This window comes from Stegodyphus dumicola, chromosome X1 (assembly GCF_044657685.1).
Source record: "Stegodyphus dumicola isolate Sdum_Otavi_A_Nest chromosome X1, ASM4465768v1".
In the NCBI taxonomy this organism is placed as follows: Eukaryota; Metazoa; Arthropoda; class Arachnida; order Araneae; family Eresidae; genus Stegodyphus; species Stegodyphus dumicola.
The window spans coordinates 218,394,620-218,407,554 of NC_140780.1; the positions used below are offsets into that span (position 1 = coordinate 218,394,620).

The 12,935-nt window shown below is 30.6% G+C and overlaps 1 protein-coding gene across 3 annotated transcripts in view; it reads right to left on the reverse strand.

Moving 5' to 3' along the window:
* The window catches only part of LOC118195929 (post-GPI attachment to proteins factor 2-like), an 87,194-nt gene that overhangs the window by 69,895 nt on the left and 4,364 nt on the right, over nucleotides 1–12,935 (reverse strand). For all 3 annotated transcript variants that reach the window (XM_085808500.1, XM_085808499.1, XM_085808498.1), the window contains exon 2: nucleotides 5,139–5,235. The gene's annotated coding sequence lies outside the window, so the exon portion shown is untranslated. The remainder of the gene's footprint in view (nucleotides 1–5,138; nucleotides 5,236–12,935) is intronic.

Here is a 12,935-nt window from a genome sequence, read left to right on the forward strand (position 1 = left end):
CTTTGCTATAATTAAAAATAGAAATTTCGTAAAAGTTTTATTTAAATTAAAAATATTTTCTGAATATTTTGGGACGAAATACGAATAAAATAAGTATGAATGGGAAACAAATGATCCATACAAAGCCAAAAAGACCAAGCCCCCCCCCCATTAACATAAAAATCCACAAATTTCATGTGCCAGATGAAAAGAAACTAAATAAAGCTGGACATATACCAGTGAAATTTAAATCCAGGCAGTGTACATTTTGTAGCACAAAGAAACCTCATAGAACAAGGTGTATGTGCGAAATGTGCAATGTGGGTCTATGGATGTACCATAATGACAAAACATGCTTTGAGCAGTGTCACAAAAAAAATTTGTTCTTTGAAATTTGGGGAAAAAAAAAAAAAAAACCAAAGTTCTTTTTTATCTTTATTTTATTGAGTTTTTTTAATCCATTTATCAAAATGTCCTTATTATGTAGGTACTTATATTTTCACTGCTATAGAAAAATTACATAAATGTTTATTTTTTAATTTTTTCTGACGATTTACTTTGTAAAATAATGTAAAAAAATTATATATAATGCAATTCTTACATACATTTTTTTAAAATCCGTAAATTTTGTCATTTATTGGAAACACGCGTGGAAAATGGCAAGTTTTTTTTTCCTACTACACCAGTAAGTTTCAAAGTCATAGACGCGCGGTGGTTTCACAGTACAACCACCAACCACAGAACAATGGGCAAGAGTAGATTTTTTTAATTCATATATTATTTGTCTCTAGGATCATAATATTCAATTTCTAGAGTTTTTAATTAAAAAAATTATAAAAATAATATTGCGCGCGTCAAAGGGTTAACGGACGGCGAAGTCTGTAGTATGGTTCTAGATCCAGAAAATACCGTTAACAATACTGAAGAAAGTGACGAGAGGTTATTGAAAATGAAAAAATTTCGATTGACAGTTAGTCGGGAATTCTCGATGCAGCAACTACAGGGCTTGAACAGCGGAACTTTGTAACTGAACAAGAAATTATGTCCGTCTACAGAACTGCAGAGAAAGAATAAGCACAAAAAATGAAGCAACTTAAAACAATTTACATTCAAAGAAATATTTAATAAAGTAAACAAATAAATATTAAGCTTATTTTGTAAATTTTGATAGCCTTTAGATCATAGATGCTTCATTATTTCATATTTTTAATTTCTGTATGACATCTTACTAGATTTAAACTGATGATCTAATATCCGGAAAAATCCCAAACCCGGAATTGCCGAGTTCCGACGAGTCCGGATCTCGGACTCTGTACTGTATTTGTTAAAATGTTTCCATTTGAGGGGGTAAAGGCACAAACTGGTCTTAGCCAGATTCTTGATAACTTATAATCAAGACACTACTACTGAACTTAACATACTACTAGATACTCTCCTACTCCACATACAGGCAGGGTACATATAGCTTTTGACCTGCCTTTGAGAACATTTTCGAGAAAACTGGCAAGAATTCACTCTAGAATGTTCTCGCTCTGTCCATGGCATATCAGCAATTTTGTCGCCAAATAGGCGATTTCACGCCAAATCTGGCAATCATGCCTTTCATTATCCTGCTTTGCAGGAAAGTTATCTTATCTAACTGCAGATGGACGTTTCACAATAATACCTTTAACCGGTCAGCATTACGTTAAAAATCCATTTCATACCACGAGAAAGTAATAAGAAACCAAATGTAATGAACAACTGAACTGAAACTTATTTTTCAATGGAAGATTTTACTTATTCAGATTATTAAAGAAATTGTAAATATTTGGGATTATCTTCAATATCAAATTTTCTCAACTAATGCAGATTCTCTGCCACTTTCAAGAATCAATGGCTGTCCAAAATATCCCAAAACTGAACTTTGTCAAATCCACCTATTTTCAACATAATAATGTTACTCAAAAAATTGACAAGCCAGGAAACTCTCCACCTAACGAGAACAAAATAACACCTAACAGAAACAATTCCAAATTTACTCCTATCTTAAAACATAAATCTTATTCTGAAACAGTTTACACTAAGGCCAATAAAAATTTTATTGAATATTATTGCATAATGAGGGAGTTTGAAAACATCTGAAGCACTAAATTATCCTAATCAACATTTCTTATTAATAACAACTTACAACAGCAAAGAAATGCTGAAATCCCAATAGAGAAAACACTTGATTCCTAATCTCTGAAGAAAAGAAAATATTCTGAAGTAGTAAAAGCTAAACTACTTGGAAAGCTCACGAAATGCCAAATTTGGGATATGTGAAAATTTCGCATAGTTTAGCATATAAAAAATGGAATTCCCATAAGAAAAGACAAATGAGTATAAAAAATTTATACTGCAAAATTATAAAAACAGACATCTTATTTGTTACCAGCTTGAATATCAATAGCCTACCTAAAAAATTATGTAAGATTTTAGGGAAAAAATACATTAAAACCAAACATATTTCCTAGGCTTTAAACGTGAAAGTAAAAGACCTGATCAAATTATAAAAACCCACCAAACACGAAAAGCTGGTGGAGATATCGGCAATCAATTCTGCAGAAGTTTAAACTAATAGATCATTTATAATATGGTTACATAATAAGGAGATATAAATTAAAGATATAGAATATGAAAAACTTAAATCACTTATAATAATTTTTAAGTTACATCACCGTTGTTTATCTGTTTTCAAAGATGTGTATTGTGGCTTTTGTTGATGCCCAGATCATGTACCTTTGAAAACACCAAATTTCATGCAGTGCGAAATAGTAATTATTTTTAAAATGTGACGAAAAAATAGAACTTATATATCCTCCTTTACAAAAATTAAATTATCAAGAGTTAATTGAATTTACATTACAACAAAACAAAATTCTTGACACCATGCTTATAAATTGCACTGTTTAGTGACAATGTATACAAGCTAATAGTACTGCAAGTTTAAGGACATTACACATCTCTCATTTATTCAATTTTTCAAAAACACCCCGGTTACTTGAGCTCTCTAAGGGATAGTTGAACTATTACTGCAATATTTAAACACATGCCTTAGTATGAATTCTCACCCTGACATTTCGCTAGACCAGAGGGTAAAACTCGATTTTTTGCCATTCAGCCAAACCCAAGCAGTCAAGGACATAGCCAGTATTTCAGAGGGTGATCACTACTAAGGCTTACTGTATGCTTTACTTTTTGGGTTAATCTTCCATAAGCGAGAGTTTTTATTTGGTGCAGTTCCGATTTAGTTGTGGTTTCCAGCAGTATGTTTTCTTGTGGCAAACATAGAGCTTTATTTTGGTGAATGAAATGAGTGTGAGTTTAGTGTAGCCAGAAGATTCTTTTCTTTTCAAATTTAATTTTGAAATATCGTATTTATTTTAAAAAGTTTTACTGTTTAATATTTGCAGGACGTTAAGCTAGTGTTGGTGGCAGAATGTTGGATTTCAGATGACATGTATTAGTTTACAATTTATGAATGTTTTCATTTAATTTTATTTAGTTAATGTTTTTCGTGTCAGTTAATTATTTTTTTTTAAGTTTTATTTCTTGCTTGTGGCAACTGAGAGATGTGGAATGTTTAAAGTGTTGAGCTAAAGTGTTTCAGTGCACTAAAGTCCATGATGATAGTAATTTGCATATTTTTAGTGAGTGTATGATGCATCCATTATTAGTGAATTCGAATATATTGAGTGAAGAGATATTTGTGGTATGTATTATTTCTGTATTTTTGTAGTAATTTATTTTTGTAATGTTTAGTTTCATGTTTGTGACTTGAATTTTTTGTAGTTTATTTTAAATTTATTTTTTAGTTTGTAGTAATTTATGCTTGTGTTATATTTAGCGTCATTTTCATTTGGCGATGTTAGATTTTACATCACCATTTCTTTTCACAATTGGGAAATGAAACAGTGATGCAAATTTGAAATCGCAAACGAAACGAGTCTGGTGCCAACTATTACTGTTACCCCGCTTATAGATGATCAGCCATTTTTTGCTACTCTTCTCGTTATTTTTTATATTTTTAATAATAATAAATGTTACATTTATTAATTTATTTATGGAAATATATTGCATAAGCACTAAAAATTAAAGCATAATCTAATACAGAATTACACTGGAAATATTAAGATAATAGCAACATTTATGAAATATTTAAGCATAAAAATGAATAATTATGAAACAAAAAAAAAGTTTCTGCAAAATCAAAAAATTGCATATAAAGCACACTACACAACAAAAATTTCAAGAATAAAGTAACAGCAAAAACTAATTGTCAAACAGAAAATTTATGCTTTGTGTTTCAGTAGTATTTTTGCCAGTACCCTACGCATTTGCTTTACTGCATACTGGCCGGGATTCGAAAGTTGTCCGAGGCAAGCGAAGCAGGTTTACATTACAAGATTACTTGTGTCTACAAGAGCCTGCTTTCTCCTCTTCACGCTCTTTGGTTACAGTAAGAACATAACAAATCTATATAACTATTATTACAATATAATTAATTTTATTAAAAGAAACATACATTCTAATAAGAATACATGATAGTATTAACATTATGAAATCTAATAAGGTATCTTCATTTCTACTTCTCTGAAACTTGAATCTCGTCCATTCTCATTGTTGTCTCTGCTACTCCTTGGGCCTCAAATCATCCATAAATAATTAGAAAAGGTAAACGTGTAGCTCACTCAGTGAAATCGTAAACTGAATGTCAGTTCATGTTTGCTTTGCTATGACTGGTCAGTTCATGTATTAGGTTAGCAAATTTCAATGGTTAGAAGAGAAAGTTTTGACATAACGTAGGTATTTTGTGTGGATCTGTATTCGTTAGTAAAATGAAACTCTTCACTACATGGGTGAATTACTATATTTTTAAATTTAAGGAAGTTCATTCTCTGACTGTATCGAGAAGGGGGAAAATTATGCAAATCTTCAAAAAATTTTCAGAACCCAGAGCTAAAAAAGCTAGGGTGGATAAATGCGAGGAAATCTGGTATTTTAAATTAGTGCATATTATACTGCCAATTCCTGCTATGAAAAGAAATCAAAACAATTTATCATTAAATATGCATAATAAAGAAAAGCTAATTATTGAAAAATCATAAGCCAAAAATAAATATTTTAAGTCAACTTACCTGAAATAACAACTTTACTTATATAGTTTCATCACGAAAGACATGCAAAATTATCTATAACACAAACAATCGAAAGAAAATTTAATGACATATTATCCTGGAAAAAGAAAAGAAAAACTATTAGAAATGAATTTAAAATCACAGACTATGGCAGATATCAAACATAAGATAATAATAATAATATAAATTCTAATTTACATTTAGTGTGTACAGACACTTTTTGCAAAATTTTAACATTTATTCTGCTCTACAAAAAGGTAATAATTCTTAGTAACAAGCAAAAAAAAAAAAAATGCAATTTATTCCCCTCTTTCTATACCTCATATTAATTTGCAACAAAATTTAATCTATTACAGATACACACTGCCTACCAAAATTAAAGAATAATCTGGGGGAAAAAAATGCTTAACTAATATCCAAACATGGAATTATTCATGTTAATTATTTGTACCTAAGTGCAAAGAGAGATTTTTTTCATAGGTTAGCAAATGAAATATGCAAATTAGGTGACTGACAATGTGTTGTGCTTAGATGCATGTTTTGGAATTTGGGTTAATCTGGTTTTTAGGAGTGGTCTGTATTTATTACTTATAACCCAAAAGCATCACTAAATCTTCTGAGTAGCGTTATGTTTTGAATATAGCTATGTAAAACTATTTTTAAAAGAAACTTATTAACTAAATTTGTATAATTAATTTAGTGAGTTTTCATTTAAATTTAGTTAAGTTCAAATTTAGTTTAATTAAAATTTATTCAAATTCATACAAATTTAGTTAGTTTTCATGAACTTTTATTCATTAAGACAATATTTAGATCATTAAAAAATTAGAAAGCAAAACATTTTAAATAATAAGGCAATATATATCAAATAATTAAAAAAAATCATGACCAGATACAGGCAATCATGCCACTCAGGGTGTTAAGTGAAAGGCATAAGTGGTAGTTAATTGAGACTCGAGGGAGGGGAGTAAATACAAACAGAATACGCCCATCATTATGAATATCCCCCAAAGTACCATATCAAGAATTTGAAATTGCTTTTCAAACACAGAATAAGTGACAGTCGGTTAACAGCAATAACTGTACCTAAAGACTGTTTTCTCTATCAGCTCAAACCAGGAAGCAACTATAACAGAGTTCGTTTTTAACCTTCATGTTGCCACAAGAACTCGAATCATCTGTCCTACAGTTGCAAGAAGTCGTTGTGATGTTGGACTTTCATGCTAGATTAAATAATGGTCTGAGTTTCACCTCATTCATCTTTCAAAAGGATCCCTTTAAGGTGGTGGTGGTGTCATATGAAATGGAACCAAGAAAATGGCTTTGTGTACTTTTTTACTGATGAGTTCAGACATTAAATGTACTTAAATCTAGAGGCAACAAGAAACATGCAAGTTGCCTTCTTTTGTTCATGAAATATCCTACTGCTACAGATGTGGTTTCATGGTTTGTTGTGGAATCATCAAAAAATAGCTGCATACCTTTGATGGGGGTCCTGTAACCAATTATACAGATATATGGAGATGACTTTGAAACTCCATATAAGGCTGTTTAAGGCAGGTTTTGCCCCGAACTTTTGCTAATAAATCACAATCCACACTGAGCATCTTCAGAGTCAAAATACTAGTTAAAATAGAAGATACCATTCAAATCAATTAATTATACAGCTTACTCAAACTTTAATCTAACTGACCACATGTGAGATGCTTTAGGTTATCAAACTTCAACATGTCAAATGCTTCCATAGAACCCCAGAATCTGAAAAGTCCATTTTCAGGAAAGGTGTGCAATTCTGTAACACTTGATTGATCTACAGTTTGGAAAATTTTATGAAATCAAGATGTGACATTTGCATTTCTGTAAGACATGACCTTACACCATATTAAAGACAAATTTGTAACAAAAGAGAGAGAATTTTTTTCATCATTTTTAAATTTCAATAACTCTGACTTTAAATTCAATATTTTGAGATTACACAACTGACAAATATAGTAATTTATGTCATGCTTTAGCTCTTCTTTTTTCCAATCATTTTTCAGTAAGTTTTATTTTCATCAATATCCTTTAACTCTGACAAATAGGAGAGGTTTATTGTTCTCTACTTTTTAATATTTTGTACAAAAAGAGCAATGAATCACAGATTCCTAAAACCGCACACTATATCAAATACAAAACTATTTTCCTTTACATTATACTCTGCATACAAAACAAAGATAAGGACGAAAAAAACCTTTTTAGTAGCATATAAACTGCAAACCTCTCCATACATTTAATTTAAAAAAGAAAATGCTTTTTTTAAATACTTTTTTGTTTATACTGCTTTATGTTGAGTAAAGAAATGCAGAAACTAATATCAGAACTTTTAAATTGAAATTCAATGCAAAGAATTCTAATATCCTGTAATATGCTGAAAACAAAATTTCAGATTGCGTTTTCTCTGTAGATCATAGTCTGTCTGATGAGTGTTAACTCGTTCCGAGGTCTGTCAAGTGTGCCTTGCCTTACAAGAGCTCAGATTGTGAAGCTAAATGGATGTCAAAGCTCACTTGCTATAATTGCGGTGGAGAACACGGAGCTAATTAAAGGAAATGCAAAAAAATCTTCTAAATTCTAGGTACAGATAATTTCAAAATAGTAAGGCAACTGTTTCTAGACCACGTGGTGAATCAGTTGATTTCAGCATGCAAAACCTAGAAATTCCTAGCTCTCAGAAGCCATCTGAAAGTGCAAAAAATACAATGGATGGATCACAAAAAATTAAATTGTATGAAACCTCTAATTCCTCAATGAAAAAATTGTGAAACAGTAATGACAATATTTCTGCAGTCTTTCTTTTTACTGTGTGATCTCAGAGATTAAGAAAATATTTACTGATTTTTCTATTTTGGATGTCCTACAAACAATTACCTGTAAATTACATGATATGAAACAAGCTCCCTACACCCAAAGATAAATTGCTCATTATTTTCAACATGTTCGCAGATTTATTCAGCAGAAGCCCCCTCTCCCCTGTGGATGCAACTAATTTAATTTTGATCAGTAATTTCCTTTCTTGTTGGTGTACTTCCTATAATCTTTGGTCTTTATTATTTATCTTATTTGGTTTACTTTAAATTTGTATTAGGCAAATCTTTGGTCTATTCTCCGGAAATTTTTGTATTTGGTTATAATTGGTGTAAGATGTCTTATTTAACTCACTTATTTTTGTAATTGCAATGCAATATCCTACTCTGTATGCTGTTGCATATTTCTAAATTTGATCTTCCATGTTATTCACCATCTCGATTGCTTTGCTATAATTTTTATGCTCTTTACTTTCTAATAGTTTTGGAACTGCAATTCACTATTCTGGAACATCTGCAGTATTTTGTTGCTATGTTCAGTAGCAAATTACTTTTCGATGGAGTTAGGTCACCATAGACCAAGCACTTCAGTGTTTGCCCCACTCGATGAAAACTGCGTTTTGAAATCACTGAATATATTTCTCAAATTCATGCTTTATTTTTCATTCAATTGGAAACTCTCTTATATATCTGTATTTGTCAAAAAAAATCATTATGATTAATTCTTTTGATGTTAGATTATTCCTGCTAAATTCAGTCAACAATTTAAATAGGGGAAATGGAAACCAGAAGAAATGTTTGATTTCTGTCTGAAAAACAAATCAATTGCATCTTGCAACCTTAAGTACAAATGTTCCTGAATATATGTACAAATGTATAGTAGGATAAATGTGAAAGTTCTTATTTCTATATAACCATATTAATTACGACAACAACAACAAAAGAAAGACAAAAGAAAAATTCGGAATTCACATTACTTTACTTCAAACATTTTTTTTTTTTTTTTTTTTTTTTTTTACGCGTAAATACTAAATAACAGCTTTTAGAAAATACCTAGTTGTGGTTCTTGAAATTTCCTCAATCATACTATGCAGTTCTTACTGTTATGAAGTTTGATTACCCACGATCTACATAATTTCAACAGAAGCTTACTACATTAACATTCTGAAATATGTTGAAAAATTGTTTAAATAAACATGATAAAGACCCCGCACTCTTGTTATTAAAACACAATAAGTCGGATCATCTGATCACACCAGAAGTATGCTTATTAATACAAGCATTCTCTCACTTACTCAAATGATTAAAGATCACAGCAGCCAATAACAAAAGATCACCACAATGCAAATTTTCCCCTTTTATACGACAAGTCTTTATGTACCAAAATATGCAAACATTGCATTGCATAATATTTATGAATTTGTGTAAAAGTTAAATAACACGCTTCACATTCACACACACAGAAAAAAAAAAAAAGGACAAGTAAACACCTGTTTTCAAATTTATGAACATGGGGAAATAGATAAAAATTAAGGGTACTTTTCCATTTCGCCGGTGCAAATTTCGGCAAGCAGACTTTGTTGGCAATAACATACAGTATATACATAAAAAAATGTTAACAAATGTTAGTTCTAAGAATTTTTTATTTTGAAGGCATAAGCGTTTTTATATGGTTTATAATTTCGTAAAAAGCCAATAAATTTGTAAAAAGACAATTTAAGAATTTACTATGCTATCATGGTTCAACATTCCGATTCACCGGTTCGTATCACGTGACCCCAAATGATCTCATCTCACGTAAACTACGCTACAAAAAAATTATTCTCTCAGTAATTATCTACATTAACTTCAAGTTAAATCTTAATTTGGAATACAAGTTTAAATCCAAGAATTATTTCAATTCGTACGAATAGCTTACTCAGAAATTATGTAAAACCATAGTGCTTTACTTCGCTAGTGCACTTTCATTAGAATTGATGAATTTAACCCTTGATTTTGCCTTTTCTATATTTTCGCCTTCGGGTGAGCGGTGTGATTGCAACCTAATTGACTTAATTACCACGAATGTTCTTAGGGCATAAAATTTAATTATCTTTGTAAATATTTTATGTAATTGTATGCCAGAATTGAAAGAAACAATCAATCTGGTAAGAAATGGCTGCGACTTGTTTTGAAAATGAGGCGTAAAAGGTTACCAGTGAAAATATTCTGTTTGGCATCAGTTGTATCATTATTGGTGAGTTTTATTGTTTGCGCCGGCAAAATGGAAAAGTACCAAATTAAACAACAAATATATGGGTTCTGCATATAACTGGAAAAGGATTTTAAAAGCAGATGGTTGAAAAGCAACGTACGTTTATAAAGTTTTAAAAACCCGTTTCCTGTTTTATTACCTATTAAATTTGTAGATGTGTTGAGATATTAGGTTATTTGGAAGCAGGAGATATGAAACATGAGCAATGCCCTCACCGGGACTCGAACCACGGACCTCTCGAATGCGTGTCGAACGTGCCTACTACTACAACACGAAGGCATGCTAAGATGGTGGGAGGAATACCTTACATACTCCCCCTTTTAAAGAGCGGCTGGTGTTTTAAGAGATCTGTTCCCTAAATCCTGGTGGATAAGATTCATCATTCACCACTGTAAAGACATTAAGTTATTTGGAAGCAGGAGACATGAAAAATTAGCAATGCCCTCGACGGGACTCGAACCACAGACCTCTTGAATACGCATCGGGCATGATGACTTCTATACAACGAAGGCATGCTAAGAAGGTGGGAGAAATACTTTATGGAAGGACATGTGAATTTAAATTTAATTTTCTAAAAGAATAAAAATAATTAGTTTCAGAAAAATGAACAAACCAAACAAAGAAAATAAGCATACATACACACACCATAATATTTTTAGATAAATATATAAATAAATACACACATTCACAAAGAGAGGTAAATAGGTTTGCTACTTAATGTAAAGTTTTTTCCCAAGAGAAATGATATATTGCAAGAAAAATTCAAGGATTCTTATTAAAATTAAACTTAATAATTTCTCTTTTCCATGACCAAACAGAACAATTTTCCTGTTCAAACACAATGAACCCTTTGATCAATAAATATAGCAAATAATTTCATACTTTTTTTGCAGGAAAGGTGACATATATATGCAGGGTTGATCTTTACAATATGGTAATTGGTAGTTTGGCGACATTTTGGAGGCGATAAAGGTTACTACCTGGGACTTTGGTAATAATGTGAGCAGTACTCAGTTCCGATTACGCATTATTTTGTGTGAGGGAAATGAGAGATCATGGGATATGTCATGTGATATTAATGGACGAATTACGGTTCTTGAATCGGAAAAGGGGGGAAATCGGGAAAAATCTGGAAATTTTGTATTTGGTTTATTCTGTGTTGTGTGAAACAGTGTTCGTGATTTATGGATCCCATGGCCGTAACTAAAGAAAAATTTATCGGACACGTAATCAAGATTCTGAAGAAGATTAGGTAAGTTAGTATTTTTAATTATTTGAGGATATTATTTTTATGCATTGTTCTAAATGTAAGGTGGAAGTAAAGGAATTTGGTATTATTGGGAAAATTGTTATTAGCAATGATTTAGTTTAAAGTAATTAGGATTGTAAGGTAATTTTTATTAATTTAATGTATGTGCTCATTTATATTTTAAGTAGTGTTTTTGAATTTAATTATATTTTAAGTAAATGATAGTTATTTTGTGAATTTTATGTTTGTAGGAATTTGGTATACGTTATCAGGTAATTTCATATATGTTCTTTTTACCGGGTTTAAAGATTGAGAAAATTGTCATGTATTTTCGTGAAATTTTTCTAATTTATGAGAAAAAAGCAGCGTACATGGATGTAGTGAAGAGTGTGCGCAATGCCATTTTTGTGCAATTCTGGGATGTTTTTTTAAGTAAAAATAAGTCGACATGTACATGGTTTAGTGATATTTTAATTAAATGATAGTTATTTTGTGAATTTTATGTTTGTAGGAATTTGGTACACGTTTAAGTTGAAGTAAACGTGCATGGAAATAATTTAAATATTTGATACTAAGTATTTGTAATGCTTGCGGTATGAATTCGTTGGTGACGTGTATAATGTAATAGATGATTTAGAGGTAAACGTTTTTGGATATTTTATTTATTTTATATGTGGAAATGTTCATATTTGGAAAGGGTAAATACTTTTTCGCGATGAGGTAATTTCATATATGTTCTTTTTACCGGGTTTAAAGATTGAGAAAATTGTCATGTATTTTCATGAAATTTTTCTAATTTATGAGAAAAAAGCAGCGTAGATGGATGTAGTGAAGAGTGTGCGCAATGCCATTTTTGTGCAATTCTGGGATGTTTTTTTAAGTAAAAATAAGTCGACGTGTACATGGTTTAGTGATATTTTAATTAAATGATAGTTATTTTGTGAATTTTATGTTTGTAGGAATTTGGTACACGTTTAAGTTGAAGTAAACGTGCATGGAAATAATTTAAATATTTGATACTAAGTATTTGTAATGCTTGCGGTATGAATTCGTTGGTGACGTGTATAATGTAATAGATGATTTAGAGGTAAAAGTTTTTGGATATTTTATTTATTTTATATGTGGAAATGTTCATAATTGGAAAGGGTAAATACTTTTTCACGATCAGGTAATTTCATATATGTTCTTTTTACCGGGTTTAAAGATGCAATGCCATTTTTGTGCAATTCTGGGATGTTTTTTTAAGTAAAAATAAGTCGACGTGTACATGGTTTAGTGATATTTTAATTAAATGATAGTTATTTTGTGAATTTTATGTTTGTAGGAATTTGGTATACGTTTAAGTTGAAATAAACGTGCATGGAAATAATTTAAATATTTGATACTAAGTATTTGTAATGCTTGCGGTATGAATTCGTTGGTCACGTGTATAATGTAATAGATGATTTAGA